The sequence below is a fragment of the Lampris incognitus genome, chromosome 2, assembly GCF_029633865.1.
Source record: "Lampris incognitus isolate fLamInc1 chromosome 2, fLamInc1.hap2, whole genome shotgun sequence".
Lineage (NCBI taxonomy): Eukaryota > Metazoa > Chordata > Actinopteri > Lampriformes > Lampridae > Lampris > Lampris incognitus.
The window spans coordinates 54,218,366-54,235,727 of record NC_079212.1 but is presented as its reverse complement, the minus strand read 5'-3'; the positions used below and the strand labels follow the sequence as shown (position 1 = coordinate 54,235,727).

The 17,362-nt window shown below is 43.9% G+C and overlaps 1 pseudogene; it reads right to left on the bottom strand.

Moving 5' to 3' along the window:
* Positions 1-406: 406 nt before the first annotated feature.
* On the bottom strand, positions 407-17,121 carry LOC130130354 (putative nuclease HARBI1; annotated as a pseudogene).
* Positions 17,122-17,362: the final 241 nt, after the last annotated feature.

Below are 17,362 nucleotides of genomic sequence, written 5' to 3'. Positions count from 1 at the left end.
GTTCAAAGCTGTGCATATGTGAAAGTTCCTCTAGCTGCTACTCGTCACATATGCAGCTGCAGAGTGCTGTGCACGGGAGCCCTGAGCTGAAGCACTTGCATCTCCGGTTGCAACCTTTCTTACAGGAACACTTTGTCAGTTCCTGACAGCTGGCTGCAATTGGGGGTAATGTTGACCAACATATCTGCCATGTCTCTCCTTTCTGTGTCCACCCCCAGTCAGCAGGACTGCTGGTGTCTGGCCTGGAGATGGTAGCCTGGCCCCAGATGATCCCAGCACGTGTTGGTGGAATTGAGTTGTACGGTCTTGCTTCATCCACACCAGTGGCTGCACTTGATCTATCATACATCAGGACAACAAATCTCTCCAGATGTTGCAGATCAAGATCACTAACTGATGTTGGATGCTAGCTGAGATTGGTGAAGGTTTCAGAAACCTGATCACAGATGTTCCAAGTCTGCCATGCCATCTTCTTCCCTTAAACGCGGAAGGCAGACACAACAGTGAATGCATGAAAATATGGTATTCCACTAGCTTTTTCAGGCCCTATTGCAGAAACTACCTCATGAACTGGAATCCATCGAACATTGGCTCCTTGGCGAAAGGCAATCCACATGTTCTCAAGACCAAGTTCCTGTAAGGATGGCAGTACAGATACTGCAATGATGAGGATGTCTGTGTCATTAGCCTTGATGAGGGATTTGCTACCATCTGTTTTTGCATCCCTGCCATGAACAAATATTTGCGTGTCAGCTTCTTCATGACAGCATGGAGACAGAGCATCGAGGGGCTTCCTTGTGTTGCTAATGGCATCTTCTCCTTTTGTTAAAATGAGTGTGCTTGTTGTCTGTGCTTCACGGATCTTGTCTGCAAGGAAGTGAAACAGCTCAGTCTTGTTGCTGTCATCTCGAAGAAAGCTTCTCCAGTTATTTGGGGTCTTACTTGTTCCTGTCACTCTTCTTCTCATTCCTTGCCCCCTTTTTGACCTGGTTTCAGATTTCAGACGATGTCTTGTACACATCAAACACTATGTCCACCCTTTTGTACTTGGCACCACAGGATTCCACTTTCTGGATGATGTCTTTGAGGTGCGTGGAGGTAGGGCATTGATTAGTGCTGAACCATCTATGATGACTGTGTCTCCCCTTGGTTCATTGTCTGGGATGTTCACTTGTGCTTGAAGAATTTCAGCCAGCTGTGACTTCTGACATGTATGAAGCTTGCCACTGTCACTGAGAGATGCAGGAGATGACTGGTTCTCATGCTTGAAGAATTCCTGCAAGTCACACTGCCTGTTCTGGCATGAGATGAAGAGTCGTGAGAACAACTGACAGTCATCTTTCAGCACCTTCTCCTTAGAACTGCCCCCAGGTTGCTTTAAGACTTGTTGAAAGAAAGAAACTGTATTCTTCTTGATTGGATGATAGAATGAACATTCATCTTTATTCTCTAGCCCCTTCATGAATGACTGGAACTGATCTTTGCCCCGCTGGTGATGTGTACCAACCATTTCAGCAAGAGCTGGGTCTGCAACATTCTTTGTGTCTACCACTAGTAGGTCAGCTGACTCTTCCTACAACACTTCAGAGAGTGCTTTCACCTTCTCAAAGAAAGATCTCTGGACACCCAGTGTCTGCTCATGATGTCTGCTGTCATTGTTTGCATCTTTCACACCTGACACAGCCTCGTATCCAGCTACTAGACGACTCACTTCAGGTCCAGCTACCATCCACCTACGAAGTGCTACCGGGTCTTATGTAGATCCAATGGCTCCTTCATCCCCTTTGATGACTGAATTATTTTTCTCATGGGCTTGGTCGATTGCCAGGCCTGATAATTCTCTTCTCGACTTGCGAACTACAAAGTTGCCCTTGTGAAACTCCCTGGCCAATTCTGGATGTTGTTGCTCAAGGGACATCATGTCTCAGAGGTGAACTGGGATCCATCGTGCATAATTGGCATTGTTGTTCGCAAAGAAGTAAGGGGCCAGTTCTGAGAGTGCTTCACGATACAAGTTGAAGTCTCATTCTCTGAATGAGCGGATCAGGGTGAAAATGGTGAGCTCCATGTCCAGCACCAGACTCCAGAACTGGAACTGTGGACTCTAGCTTCCATTGTTGACACCAGTCTTCAAAGGTAAGATCTGATCGGCCAGACTCAGCAGAGCAGTAGTCATGGTATGCTTCCTTCATTAGTTTGTACAGGCTGCATGCTGTGATCTGATGGGCTTGTCTTGTCCTGGTAACACTTGAGGCAGACAGGAAAGACTCTGCTGTTCCAGATGAGGCCACTCCTGCCTCACAATGGAACTGGTCCAACCACTGTCCTGCAGTAGTGTTCCTAGTGATCTGAGTGCAGCCATTTCTATATGAAGTCCACCAAACATGATCAAACACTTGTCTTCTCCAAATTCAGGCCACATCCACTGGATTTGCTTCGCTATAGCATATAAAGGTTGGTCAGCAGCAACAACAGGGGTCTGCCTTCGGTTCAGGAAAGCCACTGTATCACAAATCTTCTCCAGGACATGCTTGATGGTTGCAACAGAGTGAGCCTGGTCTCGCATGAGGGGCATTAGTGCTGAAATGCTCACTTCAAATGGCTTGCTCCTCTTCTGTGTTACATGGTGGGCTGACCATGTGATGGAGACTGCATCTGCCACATCCTCAGTGAGGAACACCTCTTCCAACCAGGAATATTCTTCCTTCAAGTGTGACTGAATTGACTGAGGTGCTGGGAAGGAATGGCATACTACTGGAGGAGGGTTGGGATTCTTTGTAATGTAAGCTTGACATTGGTGTATGCTTCTGGAAGCTCTGGAACTGTCTTCGTCTTCACGTCTGAATTCAGTTTGAGTACTTCACGTTCTTCACCAGCATATTCAGGGCTTGGATGTTGAAGAATGGACACACTTGTACCATGGAAGGATGTTTGAGCTGTGGTCGCGGACGGATTATGGTCGATGTTGTCCACAGCTGCTGTAGTGAACAACTGCTTTCTCAAGACTGGTGGACAGACGACTCCATCTTCCACGTACTGGGCTACAACCGCTTCTCCCAGCTGAGCTGAGATTTCTAGGACTCTGTCATATGATATGCTGAGCCCATTCCCATGGAGCATATCAATGAGTTTTCTCTTTCTGGTTTTGGCAAACACAGACATGCCAACATAGACAGCAAAAGGTGTCTCACGGTCCTTGGAATGCCTGTGGACTTCTTTTCCTTCTTTGTACTTGGCAGAGCAGTTGAACTGCAAGAGCTGTGATATAGCAAGGTCTGACTTCGATGCTCCATGTTGGAGTTGGGACTTGATGTCTGCACCATGTTCGATCATGCATACAAATTGCAAAAGTGATGGTGGTACAGCCTGTTCTAGGTCTGCATTGTTAAACATGCTGCTGGAATGTGACTTATGATTAAGCATGACTCGTCTAATCATCCCAGCAGCTTTCGCCAGATGGATTGCTTCACCATACTTGGATGCTTGTGCAAGCATTGAGCCCATATCTTTCGCAAAAGCCAGCATGACATTTCGTCCTTGGTGAGGAGCTTGCAGCTCGGGGATGTGACAAAGCAGCCGGTCCTTCAGTCAAGTAGCATGAACCTGAGGTGATTCAACACCCAGCTGCTCCAGCCTCTGCTTGTAAAGCGTGGTCAGATCAGCAAGCCTGAAACTGGGTGGATCTGTACCATCACTGGCAGCTTTTATTTCACTGATGTGAGTGACCAGTTCAGAGAAGGCAATTGGATATGCTTCCTTCCAGTGCTCCTGTGCTTTCTCTTGCTCTTGGACCCTTAAGTAGTCTCGTTCTTTGTTATACAGAGCCACCAAGCAGGCAGGATGATACTTCAGTTCTTGTGGTATGACATCTCCGCCACTCAGTTTGGCAAGGAGTTTTCCATCATTGAGTGTTCTTGCACATTCATTTATTCTTATATTCACTTTCATTGTCATTGCTTCTCTTAGCTCACCTCCTTTAATCTCACACAGAAAACACTCTGGTGTTTTTTTTTCTCTTGGGCCTTTCGTGTGATCTTGCTTCTACCGCCCTCATTGCTAGTAGCTGCTGGGGTTGATCTTTTTTCAGCTCTTTGTAAATTTTTGTTGTCAAACAGGAGCCTGCAACTCTCATGATAGTGTGCCTTGTTTTGTCTCAAGGTTTCCTCTATCCCTCCACCTTCGTCAAGTCTTGCAGGGTCTATACCGATTGGTAGTTGATGAAGGGATTGAAACCGAGGAATATTCCTTGCCAAGGTCACATACCCATCATCTCCTTTTTTGACAGGATTGGTCTGGGGAGACTTTGATCTTCCTTCTTATCTAGTTGACATATGCAACACTTGGTCCAGTCAGTGGTCCTTGATTTACTAGTAGAGCTCACATCCATGGCTGGTCTGACATTTAATTTCAAAGGTTGATCCTTTTACCACCCTGCAACTGAGAAAATATAGTCTATAAAAATAGTCTGTTCAATTTTTGCGGCCGATGATGATACGAATGTTGAAAAAATCATTGTTTCTTACACCAATATATCTGCCAATATTCTTTATATAAGCTACTACTAGCTACCTTGCTAACATGGCAAACAGATGGGGTAAGCATGAATGACATGAAGATTATCAGGGACAAGGTTATATATTATAAAATTAGTTAAGGGAAAATTATGGGGTCATTGTTTATTAACTTACCAGCTATGCATTACTACTAGTTAGCTACTAGTAGTACCCATGAAGACACAACTTGACTCCACAGCACTGTCTGCTCAGCTGTGATGCGTAGTCTACTCAGTCACATATGCTGCAGACATCTACCTTGCTAATGTAGCTAATATAGCAAAAAGATGGGATAATCATGAGTGACATGATGTTTGTCAGGGACAGGGGTATATTAGAGTTAAGGAAAATATAGGGTCATTGTTTATCAATTTCAGAAATGCATTACTATTAGTTAGTTACTTACCATGAAGACAGCTTGACTCCACACCACTGTCTGCTCAGCTATGATGCGTAGCCTACTCAGCCAAATGTGCTGCAGAGTGCCCTCTGCTGGGCAAACTGTGATGACACCATTTGTAAATTTTCTTAAGCATTTTTTTCTGGATTATTTTCTGTAATTAAAAGTTTTCATATCGATGTAAATCTTATACTCAGATACCGATGTGACTGATTAATTTGTTATATAAAATTTGTTGCTATATAAAAATCACAAAATCCAACCCAACAGGCTTGAAAACATAGGAATCGACACCAAGATCAATCAAACCGAAAAACTACACACATTAATATAAAAAAAGCAATTTTGGAGGCTAATTTGACAGCCATCTTGAAAAATGGCCGCCATCTTGGATTTTCGAGTGGCCAATCAGACAGATTTGATCCGAAGCCTCTGGAGAAGAAATAAACCAAATCTCATGCTTGTATCATAATTTGCACAATTACACTCAAATTTTGCTTTTATCGGCTCCACTATGAGTGGGAGTAGACCCAAAGACACTGATGGACTGATACGGACCAGGTCTGGCAGAGTCAGTAAACCAGTCAAGAGACTGGACTTCTGAAAAAAAAACTAATGAGAAAAGGGGGGGGGTTATGGGGCTAGAAATGTAATGTTCTAGTTCAGGTTACTTCATGTGTTGTAGTGAGCCAGAATGTGCTTCACTGTTAATTAAATGTTGAGCAGTTGCACTATGGTGAGAGGGGAAAGAGCTTAAAGGGGGAGATGTATGTAATGGTAGGCTTGATTGCGACAGTGTGAGTGACGTAAAGCAGAGCGGTATAGCCGTGAAGGGGGTTGGACGTGGGCAGAACGGCGACTGATACGTGAATTTAGTGCTTGAGTTACACTAAGTAAAGGTTAACAAAACGAACATCCTAAGACGACATTGGATTATTTTAATGATAAACACCAAAAGGGTTTATTACAGACCCCAAGTATTTAAACTCATATGCCTTCGTCATCTCCACTCCTCGCATCCTCACCATTCCGCTGTCCTCCCTCTCATTCACGCATATGTATTCTGTCTTGCTCCTACTGACTTTCATTCCTCTTCTCTCCAGTGCATACCTCCACCTCTCCAGGCTCTCCTCAACCTGCTCCCTACTCTCGCTACAGATCACACTGTCATCCGCAAGCATCATAGTACATGGAGACTCCTGCCTGATCTTGTCCATCAACCTGTCCATCACCATTGCAAACAAGAAAGAACTCCGAGCCGATCCTTGATGTAATCCCACCTCCACCCCATCTGTCATTCCAACCACGCACCTCACCATAGTGACACTGCCCTCATACATATCCTGCACCACTCCTACATACTTCTCTGTAACTCCTGACTTCCTCATACAATACCACACCTCCTCTCTCAGCACCCTGTCATATGCTTTCTCTAAATCCACAAAGACACAATGTAACTCCTTCTGGTCTTCTCTATACTTCTCCATCAACATTCTCAAAGCAAACATCACATCTGTGGTGCTCTTTCCTGGCATGAAACCATACTGCTGCTCGCTGATCATCACCTCTCCTCTTAACTTGGCTTCGATTACTCTTTCTCATATTTTCATGCTGTGGCTGATCAACTTTATACCTCTGTAGTTGCTACAGTTCTGTACATCGCCCTTGTTCTTTAAGATCGGTACCAGTATGCTTCTTCTCCACTCCTCAGGCATTCTCTCACTTTCCAAGATTGTGTTAAACAATCTAGTTAAAAACTCCACTGCCATCTCTCCTAAACATCTCCATGCCTCCACAGGTATGTCATCAGGACCAACTACCTTTCCACTCTTCATCCTCTCCATAGCTGCCCTCACTTCCTCCTTGCTAATCCACCGCACTTCCTGATTCACTATCCCTACATCATCCAACCTTCTCTCTCTCTCATTTTCTTCATTCATCATCCCCTCAAAGTACTCCTTCCACCTTCTCAGCACACTCTCCTCACTTGTCAGCACATTTCCATCTCTATCCTTGATCGCCCTTACCTGCTGCACATCCTACGCAGCTTGGTCCCTCTCTCTAGCCAATCAGTACAAGTCCTTTAGTCCTTCCTTAGTGTCTAACCTGTCATACAACTCACCATACACCTTTTCCTTTGCCTTTGCCACCTCTCTCTTCGCTTTACGCTGCATCTCCTTGTACTCTGTCTAATTTCTTCGTTTCATATTCTAACGTCCCCAAATAACAACAGCGGAGAGACATTCTTACTGGTTGCTTTATGTTATGAAATAAACTCAAAAAAGGTTGTTAGCCACAACCCACCCTTTGGTAATGGAACATGGGGGCTCAGAATTCTTAGCTACAACCCTGCACACCCTTTTAAAGTAAATGTAAAGTTAGAGAGAAAATCACTGAAAGACAAGGTGTTGCCAACTTTAGATGAGTTTGTAATGAATGTCTGTTGCACTGCTGATATTTCAGTAGTGCATCCAAGCACACAATTTTACTTAGCATATAAGATAGAATGGCTCTTCTATTGGAGGCTTGGCTTTATGTTAAGGCTTGTCTTTATGTTGATTTTATTTCTAATGCAGAAATTGTAGCCTTATACAGAAATATCTTCTTCTATTCAATAGAGGGTTCACCCCAACAAGCCGAAAGCCTATACAGACTTCATACAGTCCAGTAGAAAGTGGAATTCCTCCCCTACTGATGAACCTCCTATGAAGAATGCAAAGATCTGTGCATTTCCCTCTCTATCCCACAAATGATGCAGGCAACATTTGGCAAGGTATTGCTCAGTTTCATATGTGAAGCCAGCCAACCGTTTTCTCTGACTGAGGTACCGTCATTCAAGACTATGATAGAAACTTTGCAACCTCAGTGCACAGTAATGACAAGGAAGACATTGTGCTTGAAAATTCAGGAAGCTGCACAGCCCAAGAAGGACTTGATAATTAAAACATTGAGTTCTGTGAACCACATTGCTACCGCCACAGATTGCTGGACTGCCAGACAAATGTATTTACTTAGGTGTCACTTGTCATTGGAGAGACCAGATCTCTTTAGCTAGGTGCTCTGCTGTGCTGGCTTGCAGATGCATGAAAGGCTCCCACACATTTGATGTCCTTGTCCATTAGAGGAAATACATTCAGAGTATGAAATCAGGGAAAAGGTGACTAGGACAACAGCTGACAGTGGATCAAATTTCCTGAAGGCCTTTAGAGTTTATGGGGAGAGCGCAGAAGAAACCAGCGAGGAAATGGAGGAAAATGCTCCAGAAGATGGAAGTCCTTTTGAAGACTTAGAGTATCAAGATGTCTGTGCTGTTTTAAATAATAACAATGGCTTGGAATATCAACTTCCAAGGCATCATAAGTGTGCATGCCATCTCCCGAATCTTGTGTCCACCACTGATGCCAATGCTGCAGAGGCTGGCAGCAAAACATACAAGAGGCTCTCTCGGTCCGCTTTTGCTAAATGTCATACTTTGTGGAGCAAAACCAGCAGGTCCACCATGGCATTTGAAACTGGAGTGTGATGTAAAGTTGTCAGAAATTCACATGATTTGGTAAACATACAGTATGTTTATTTACTTGCTCAAATGTGCCAATAACCATTATCACAGCAACATGGATTCACAAGTGTTGTTTCCCAATAAGTTGATTTTGATTTTTGATTTTTTTTTATATTTTTCCCCTCTTTTCTCCCTAATTGTACTTGACCAATTACCCTAATCCACCCTCTGCTGATCCAGGGAGGGCTGCAGACTACCACGTGCCTATCTGACGGGGGGGGGGGGGGGGGCGCAATGGACGTGCATGCCCCGGGGCCCCCTGGTGGATTAATCCAGCCATGCATCTATTGACCTTGCAACTGATATTAAGAATGGACCAGTAGAGGGTGGTTGAATTAATTTAGAAAATACATACATTTACATACTGTGCTTTTAAAGAGTAATGAAGCACACCATTTTAGCCTGTCCATGCCCACAACAAAATTATTTTATATGGTTGTGTGAAAGTTACACTACCGTTCAAAAGTTTGGGATCACCCAAACAATTTCGTGTTTTCCATGAAAAGTCACACTTATTCACCACCATATGTTGTGAAATGAATAGAAAATAGAGTCAAGACATTGACAAGGTTAGAAATAATGATTTGTATTTGAAATAAGATTTTTTTTACATCAAACTTTGCTTTCGTCAAAGAATCCTCCATTTGCAGCAATTACAGCATTGCAGACCTTTGGCATTCTAGCTGTTAATTTGTTGAGGTAATCTGGAGAAATTGCACCCCACGCTTCCAGAAGCAGCTCCCACAAGTTGGATTGGTTGGATGGGCACTTCTTTGAGCAGATTGAGTTTCTGGAGCATCACATTTGTGGGGTCAATTAAACGCTCAAAATGGCCAGAAAAAGAGAACTTTCATCTGAAACTCGACAGTCTATTCTTGTTCTTAGAAATGAAGGCTATTCCATGCGAGAAATTGCTAAGAAATTGAAGATTTCCTACACCGGTGTGTACTACTCCCTTCAGAGGACAGCACAAACAGGCTCTAACAGGTACTATTTAATGAAGATGCCAGTTGGGGACCTGTGAGGCGTCTGTTTCTCAAACTAGAGACTCTAATGTACTTATCTTCTTGCTCAGTTGTGCAACGCGGCCTCCCACTTCTTTTTCTACTCTGGTTAGAGCCTGTTTGTGCTGTCCTCTGAAGGGAGTAGTACACACCGGTGTAGGAAATCTTCAATTTCTTAGCAATTTCTCGCATGGAATAGCCTTCATTTCTAAGAACAAGAATAGACTGTCGAGTTTCAGATGAAAGTTCTCTTTTTCTGGCCATTTTGAGCGTTTAATTGACCCCACAAATGTGATGCTCCAGAAACTCAATCTGCTCAAAGAAGTGCCCATCCAACCAATCCAACTTGTGGGAGCTGCTTCTGGAAGCGTGGGGTGCAATTTCTCCAGATTACCTCAACAAATTAACAGCTAGAATGCCAAAGGTCTGCAATGCTGTAATTGCTGCAAATGGAGGATTCTTTGACGAAAGCAAAGTTTGATGTAAAAAAAATCTTATTTCAAATACAAATCATTATTTCTAACCTTGTCAATGTCTTGATTCTATTTTCTATTCATTTCACAACATATGGTGGTGAATAAGTGTGACTTTTCATGGAAAACACAAAATTGTTTGGGTGATCCCAAACTTTTGAACGGTAGTGTATGTCTCTGATATTGCCTAATAATTTTATTTATAGGCTCAATCCAGCTGGAATGGGCTTTTTGAATGAATATGCTGCTGTGGTGAAGCCAGTTGCCTGGCCCTGAGCATTCTTCAAGGGGAATCATCTGTACATATGGGTCTCCTGCTGCCAATGCTGCACCTGCTGCAGGAGAAGCTGATGAGGCTGGAGCCAACTTGCAAAGTCTGTGGACCACCCCTTGAAGCCCTACAACAGGGGATGCAGAAGCGTTTTGGAGATAGCATGAAAGACCCTGAGCTGATTGCTGCAGCTATTCTACCAAAACTCAGGGCCTGCTGTATCTGTTAACTCAAGAGGGAGTCAGCTGGCTTTGATTTAGACTACTAATCTGTGTACAGGTTAGGCTTCATGGTTTGTATTATCAGTTGCAAGTTACAGAAGAATGTCCAGATAAAAATACCTTTTTTATTTTTTTTATTTTTTTTTATTTTTTTTGCCACAGGGCTTGACTACATCAAAAGTCACCTCACTTCTGATTTGATACCTGCTCAAACAGTCACTCTGATGAAGATGACTTCTTCACATCCATGATGTCAGGAAACTCCCAGACTGGAGACCTTTCATGTCCAGCCTCAGGAGGTATGGATCTTTTGCATTCTTTTCCTCAAATCCAGAAGTTGTCAGTCAAGATCAACCCAAGTCTCCCAGCATCCGCAGCATGTGAGAGACTTTTAGTCCTGCAGGCCTTCTGTTCACTGCCAGAAGATCCCCACTTGAAGGCAAACATCTGGAGAGTCTGAAGCTCAACAGTCACCTTACTGAGTGATGCTTTAAGACAGAATCAATGTTCAGCCTCTGAAACACACTCACACACACACACACACACACACACACACACACACACACACACACACAGGTTCAGACACACACCAATGGGCCAACATAAATGAACAGGACCGGTTAAGTGTTAGGAGAATGAACAGTGTTGTGAGTTTGGTTTCAAAAGATTTATGTAAAGAAAAAAAATGGAAGTGATGTTATTACCATTAAGCTAGTTTGGAAGATTCATGAAACTAACCTGTGGCAAAATTGCCTTAATTTATGTTATTTGGTAAATTTTTTTTATTTTTTTATTATTATTAATTTTTTACAAGGAAAACAAATCAAACTGAACAATTACAGTTGAAAGACTGTGATACTTTTAAATTTATTTCTGATTTTTCCCTTTTTTCTCCCAATTTAGTGGCCAATCGATCCCTATTTTAATTCAAACACCGACCCTCGTACTGCGTGCATTCGCCAACTGCGTCTCTCCGGCCGGCAGTCTCGAAGGAGACGCCTCGCCACTTTCATGACAACGTGAATCCAGGCCGAACCACTGTTTTTTCCGACACACACAGAGACGCATTCATGTGACGAACACAAGCCGACTCCGCCCCCCTCCCGAAGACAGCGCTGCCAATGATTGCTGCTTCATCGAGTCCGGCCATAGTCGGATCTGACGAGACCGGGGCGTGAACCCTGGTCCCCAGTGGGCAACTGCATCGACACAAAGCCGATGCTTAGACCGCTACACCACTGTGGACTACAACTCTGTGATATTTTTAACACCCCCACATCCCATTTACCCACATCCTGCTCCCCTCTATCTACCCCTGCCCCACCCCGCAGGCCCCTGCTCAGAACACAATTACACCACGTTACAGTAGGTTAAATACCACATCCCATTTACCCACATCTTGCTCCCCTCTATCTACCCCTGCCCCGCCCCGCAGGCCCCTGCTCAGCACACAATTACACCACGTTACAGTAGGTTAAATACCACATCCCATTTACCCACATCCTGCTCCCCTCTATCTACCCCTGCCCCGCCCCACAGGCCCCTGCTCAGAACACAATTACACCACGTTACAGTACGTTAAATACCACATCCCATTTACCCACATCCTGCTCCCCTCTATCTACCCCTGCCCCGCCCCGCAGGCCCCTGCTCAGAACACAATTACACCACGTTACAGTAGGTTAAAAAGCACATCCATCCATCCAGCCGTTCTTCAAACTGCTCGTCCTGCTGTCAGGGTGGCGGGGATGCTGGAGTCTATCCCAGCAGCCACCAGGGGGCAGGCGGGGAGACACCCTGGACAGGCTGCCAGACCATCACACAGGGCACACCTGGGTTAAATATAAACACAAAAAAAGGAAACAAAAGAAACAAAAAAATTTAGATGAGTAAAAAAAAAAAAAGCAGAATAAAATAGAGTAAAGAAGTGAGCAAATACATAACAAGAGGGGGTTTTTCCAGAAAGGAGGTCCAACAAACTGTGAGTCTATCCCTGAACTCTGAGTTGACTTCCTGTGAGATGGGAAACTCCGAGTATCCGGCTCCAGAACAGCCCATCTGAATTAGTTCAATCCACTCTGAGTATGTTGACCTTAGTTACGCGCGTGCACAAGCACAATAAAAAACCATCATTAATGGAGCCCCGATACCATGAGTCACCATGGCAACTGACAGGAAACGAGCGAGTTATTTCACCCCGATTGAGTTGGAGGTGTTAATGCAGGCCTATGGTGACTATGAATATATATTCCGCCGTGAAAGCAGCGGCGCCACTGCAGCAGCAGGGAAGGAGGGAGGGAGGCACGGCCACCTGGGAGAACCCTGCTGCCCGAGTCGACGCGTCAGGCTGAATGCTCTACTCCACTGACTTAACATTAACCGTACTTAAGATCGTAGCATACAGGTATAAATAATAGATGGGTATAACATCTGATTTTCATTTAGGTGCAATCCAACAGGAGAAGGGCGCACTTGGAAGCAGCTAAAAATGAAATATAAAAACAGCATTCAGAACGGTAAGGCATGTTTTGCTAGGATATGATTGCACCTCACTTTGATTTTAATTTCATTTCTTAAATTGACGTTGGCTATTAAACAAAACAAATATTCATTCAGTGGCTACTTCAAGTAGTAATTTAAACCCCTAACAAAATGTTGGTTGAACGCGTCCTCTCTTAATATCCCACTTAGTAGACTAACACTTACAATGTTTACACATCTTTTATTATATCGGAGTCTTTTATAATGTGACGATGTGTACATGAACACTCAATGAAATACTAATTTTAACAAAATAACATTTGAGTCCTGCTCAGCCAACAGAAAGAAGGCAGAGGCCCAAAAAACGGGTGGAGGGCCACCACCACCACCTCTGACAGGGGCTGAGGAGCTGGCCCTCAGCCAACATTGTAGCCGACCGGTGGCTGAAGGCATCCAGGGGGAAGCTCATCTGAGCCAGTCACCCCTCAGGACACAAGTGCCTACATCAAATGCAAGTATACACCTATATATATATAATATGTGTGTGTGTGTGTGTGTATATATATATATATATATACACTACCGTTCAAAAGTTTGGGATCACCCAAACAATTTTGTGTTTTCCATGAAAAGTCACACTTATTCACCACCATATGTTGTGAAATGAATAGAAAATAGAGTCAAGACATTGACAAGGTTAGAAATAATAATTTGTATTTGAAATAAGATTTTTTTTACATCAAACTTTGCTTTCGTCAAAGAATCCTCCATTTGCAGCAATTACAGCATTGCAGACCTTTGGCATTCTAGCTGTTAATTTGTTGAGGTAATCTGGAGAAATTGCACCCCACGCTTCCAGAAGCAGCTCCCACAAGTTGGATTGGTTGGATGGGCACTTCTTTGAGCAGATTGAGTTTCTGGAGCATCACATTTGTGGGGTCAATTAAACGCTCAAAATGGCCAGAAAAAGAGAACTTTCATCTGAAACTCGACAGTCTATTCTTGTTCTTAGAAATGAAGGCTATTCCATGCGAGAAATTGCTAAGAAATTGAAGATTTCCTACACCGGTGTGTACTACTCCCTTCAGAGGACAGCACAAGCAGGCTCTAACAGGTACTATTCAATGAAGATGCCAGTTGGGGACCTGTGAGGCGTCTGTTTCTCAAACTAGAGACTCTAATGTACTTATCTTCTTGCTCAGTTGTGCAACGCGGCCTCCCACTTCTTTTTCTACTCTGGTTAGAGCCTGTTTGTGCTGTCCTCTGAAGGGAGTAGTACACACCGGTGTAGGAAATCTTCAATTTCTTAGCAATTTCTCGCATGGAATAGCCTTCATTTCTAAGAACAAGAATAGACTGTCGAGTTTCAGATGAAAGTTCTCTTTTTCTGGCCATTTTGAGCGTTTAATTGACCCCACAAATGTGATGCTCCAGAAACTCAATCTGCTCAAAGAAGTGCCCATCCAACCAATCCAACTTGTGGGAGCTGCTTCTGGAAGCGTGGGGTGCAATTTCTCCAGATTACCTCAACAAATTAACAGCTAGAATGCCAAAGGTCTGCAATGCTGTAATTGCTGCAAATGGAGGATTCTTTGACGAAAGCAAAGTTTGATGTAAAAAAAATCTTATTTCAAATACAAATCATTATTTCTAACCTTGTCAATGTCTTGACTCTATTTTCTATTCATTTCACAACATATGGTGGTGAATAAGTGTGACTTTTCATGGAAAACACAAAATTGTTTGGGTGATCCCAAACTTTTGAACGGTAGTGTATATATATCACATACCACCCCCCCCCAAACAGTTGTGGATGGTGTCATCTGCCTCGTCCAGCCTCTGACTACCGAGACAATTGAGCACCCTGCATCTGTAAGTGTTCCATACTCAGATCTTGCCTCAGATGGTAGTTTAGAGTATTCTGAAACAGTATCTTTTCCAGCATCACAGGAGGAGGAGGAGGAGGAGGAGGATGAAGAAACGCTGTCTGCTGCCACAGGGAGAGATCCAGAGAGACCTACAGAAGTATGTCTTAATATTATGTATAGCTACCAGCAGTTCTCTACCCATTCACATTCCTTATACATGTCGAGTGGAATGTGGAGTTGGACATGTATACTGAAGTGATGAGCAGAAATAATGGACAACTAGCACATTCTTGTGCTTCAACAGAACATGGCTGGGCATCACGAGGAGGGTCCATCAACTTCCACAGCACAGCTTGACACGGTGAGCTTTTCGGTCAATACCATGTTAAATCTGCATGTCGAACTGTAGGATGTAAATGTCGTCCATATGTTTCCCAGTTACCAGCAAAGGAGTTATATAGAGTCCACCTAATGAGGACTATTGCAAAGACAGAAAAGGAAATGGTCTATCTGGAGCGCCAGATCAGAAAAACTGACCTTGAAATGCTGTTACTGGACCGCCAGTTGAGGTGGGTGCATTGTCACAGGTGAAACATGTTAATGATTGGAGCTGTATTACAAACGCTAACTGTTGCTTTTCTACTTTTAGGGGATAAAGAAGAGCAAAACAGATATGACTTATTTGTCTTTATGTGACTGTTTTCATCAGAAAAGTCACTTCTGGTAATTCTGTCCCTTACAGCCCTTCCATCCTGGACATCTGCAGGGTGTATGGGATGGTCATCCTCAGGGTCATTCATTTGTTCAGCAGGGTGTTGCTCCCCTCTAATAATTACAATATTATGGAGAACAAGACATGCCGCCACAATGATGTCGCATGCCCTCTCTGGGGTGACCCTGAGCTTACGCAGGCACTGGAACCGAGATTTGAGAATGCCTATGGCCATCTCAACCCAGGCTCTAGTCCTGCAGTGGGCCGCATGAAAACGTTGTTGGGGCCCCGGCTCAGGGTGAGGGTAAGGGGTCATCAGAGAGGGCTGGCATGGATAGCCTCTATCCCCCAGCAGGTAGACATCAAACTCTCCTGTAATTATAGAGGACATATTTGAGTGCAATGAAAAGGGAGATAAAGAACATTTGTATAAAGCTTTAGCTTCCTTACCACGTGCGAATCTGTTGCTCAGGCTACACTCCCGATAGATCCGGGAATCCTGTACGGAGCCGGGCCACTTGGCTTCTACATGTGTGATTATGTAGCAGGCATCACATATGATCTTCACAGTGCAGAGAAGGGCATGAGTTGCAGTGTATTGTTATGTATACATGTTCATGTACATCTTTTTTAAGATGGTCGGTCATATACCTGGACATTGATGCTGTGAAAGGATTTTCTATTCACATAGTCCCCTTCATGTTCAGCAGGAGCAGTGATGGGAATGTGTGTCCCATCCATGCACCCAATCACATCTGGGAGCCCTGCAAAATGACAGCTAAGTAAGCTACTGAACCCACTCTGAGGTCGCAGCAGAGTGTGTATCATAATTTTAAAATGATAGAATACTGGATATGATTTCTACATCAGTCACCTGCAATCCTGTGGACTTCCTCTTTGACATTTCTCACTGGGTTGTGTCCGGGGAACACTGTCTACCATCACTGGGAACAGGCGTTTCAGTGCGAGGGTGACTTTCCTTACGGCTCTACACGCTGTTGCTTTACCCAAACGTTCTGCGTCCCCAATATTGTACAGAAAACTACCATTTGCGTAGAAACGCAGGGCTGTGCACACAATCTGCTCTGATGTGAGCGCACGTCCGCGGTGAGTGAGGTTGCTGATGTGTGGCCGGAGAATGTTATTCAGATAAATTCTGCTGTCAGATGAAAAGCAGTAGCGTTCCAAAAGACATTCCTCTGGGAATGACAGGACATCCGATCTGGGCCGGAAGACTCTCTCACGACGTAAAGCATTTCGAATCAATTGTGCCTCAATGTCGATGGGATTACGAATAAACGGACAATCCCTGTCTGGTAGCGTGCTTCCGGTAGGAGGAGACAGGTAGAAACTCAGGGTTTCTTATAGAAAACCTGCCAGCGAGCAGGTTAGATTCACAGAGTCTGTTACCATGGTGACTTACTCAGCGTTTCATTTGCCTCTCTGTGTGGAACGGATAACACCGAGTTTCCCTCATCTCAGGGTTAACCTACTCGGAGTTTTCACATAACCCGCTTTCTGGAACACCCCCCTGGTGGACACGCATCTGAACCAGTTTAATGGTCTTTTTGGGCTTCATGATGTTGGGTAACTGCCAGGTTTTATGTTGTGTTTACTGACAGGTTTTGTGTTGTGTTTACTAGACAGGTTTTGTGTTGTGTTTACTAGACAGGTTTTGTGTTGTGTTTACTAGACAGGTTTTGTGTTGTGTTTACTAGATTGTGTTTACTAGACAGGTTTTCTGTTGTGTTTACTAGACAGGTTTTGTGCTGTGTTTACTAGATGGTGTTTACTAGACAGGTTTTGTGTTGTGTTTACTA